The following is a 2,500-nucleotide window of genomic DNA, read 5'->3' on the forward strand; positions in this document are numbered from 1 at the left end:
AACAACAACAACAACAACAGCAACAACAGCATCACAACATCAACAACAACAACAAAAATAACAACAACAAAAACAAAATTCACAACAACAACCACAACAACAACAACAACAACAACAACAACAACAACAACAACAACAACAACAAAAATAACAACAACAACAACAACAACAACAACAACAACAACAGCAACAGCAACAACAGCATTAACAACAACAGCAACAACAAAAATAACAGCAACAACAACAACAACAACAACAACAACAACAACAGCAACAACAACAGCAGCAACAACAACAGCATCAACCACAACAACAATCAAAATTAAAAATATAACCATCGAAATCAACAGCAATCAATTAAACAGTCACAACAACCACAACAACAACAACAACAACAACAACAACAACAACAACAACAACAACAACAACAACAACAACAGTAACAACGACATCAACAACAACAACAACAACAACAACAACAACAACAACAACAACAACAACAACAACACTAACAGCAACAACAACCACAACAACAACAACAACAACAACAACAACAGCAACAACAACAACAACAACACCAACAGCAACAGCAACAGCAACAGCAACAACAACAACAACAACAACAACAACAACAACAACAACAACAACAACAACAACAACAGCAACAACAGCATCAACCACAACAACAACAAAAACTACAACCTTAACATCAACAATATAAATAACAACAGCTGCTAGAGCAACAACAACAAAAACTACAACAACAGCAAGGACAACAAACAACAACAACAAAAACCACAAAAACAACATAATCAGCAAAACAACAGCAAAATACTTTGCGACCAAACAACAAGAACAAAAAAAGCAGCAAAACATCAAAAAATGGGGCAACAACAACAACAACAGTTACCACTTAATCAAAAACAACAACAACGACAAAAAAAACAACAACAGAACAACAACACTATTATAAACAACAAAACAAAACTAATATCATCCAAAACAACAGCAACAACCATAATAACAAAATCAACCCAAACACAACAACGTTCACAACATCGATCAAACAACAAAAACAACAAAAATAATAACAACAAAATCAACTACAACCAAGCAACACCAACAACAAAAACAACAGCAGCTGCAACAACAAGACAGCAAATACTCAGATAGCAACAATAACAACAACAACAACAACAACAACAACAATAATAACAAAAACAACAACAACAGCAAGAAAAACACTAACAACTATACTTACAACAACGCAAACTCAACTTGATCAACAAAAAACAATCAAATCAACAACGACCATTAAAAGAAAAATTACTTGAAAAACAACACAACCAAAAATACAGCAAAAACAAAAAAAAAACAAACGAAAAACGAATCAGCAAAAACAACGACAACAACAACAACAACCACAAAAAAAACCACAAGAGCATAAGCAACAGTGGCAACAACAACAACAACAACAACAAGAAAATCAACAAATAGTGCGAAAAGAGCAACAACTACAACAACAACAACAGCAACAACAACAACAAAAACAACAACAACAACAGCAACAACAGAATCAACAACAACAACAATAAAAAAAAACAACGAAAACAACAATAACAACAACAACAACAACAGCAACAACAACAACAACAACAACAACAACAACAACAACAGCAACAACAGCATTAACAACAACAACAACAACAACAACAACAACAACAACAACAACAACAACAACAAAAACAACAACCACAACAAAAACAACAACAACAACAAGAATAACAAAAACAGCAACAAAAAACAACAGCAACAACAACACTAATAACAGTACTCACAACAACGCAAAAACAACGAGATCAACAAAAACAAAATGAATCACATCAACAACAACCATAACAACAAGAATTATTTGAAAAGCAACAAAAACAAACATACAAAAAAAACAACGACAACAACAACTACCACAAAGTCAACCACATCAACAACATTAACAAAACAACAAAAAACAATCACAACAACGTCAAGAAAAACCACAACAGCAACAGCAACAGTAACATCAACAACAACAACAAGCAAACCAACAATTACTGCCAAAAGAGCAACTACAACAACAACAGCAACAAAAAAAAAACATTAACAACAACAACAACAACAACAACAACAACAACAACAACAACAACAACAGCAACAGCCGCATTAACAACAACAACAACAACAACAACAACAAGACTAACAACAAAGCAAAAACAACGAGATCAAAAAAAAAAGAATCACAACAACAACAACCATAACAAGAAAAATTAATCGAACTAACAAAAACCAAAAAATACAGCAAAAACAAAAACAAAAAACAACAAAACCCAAAAACAAATCAGCAAAAACAGCGACAACAACAACAACAACAACAACAACAACAACAACAACAACAACAACAACAACAAGAAAAACCACATCAGCAACATCAACAGTGAAAACAACAACAACAGCAACAACAAGA

General features: G+C 32.9%; 1 pseudogene; it reads left to right on the forward strand.

The window, feature by feature from the left end:
• Positions 1-122: 122 nt before the first annotated feature.
• LOC134854367 (putative uncharacterized protein DDB_G0286901) overlaps positions 123-2,500 on the forward strand; it is a 3,300-nt pseudogene continuing 922 nt past the window's right edge.

This window comes from Symsagittifera roscoffensis, chromosome 1, assembly GCF_963678635.1.
Source record: "Symsagittifera roscoffensis chromosome 1, txSymRosc1.1, whole genome shotgun sequence".
Lineage (NCBI taxonomy): Eukaryota > Metazoa > Xenacoelomorpha > Acoela > Convolutidae > Symsagittifera > Symsagittifera roscoffensis.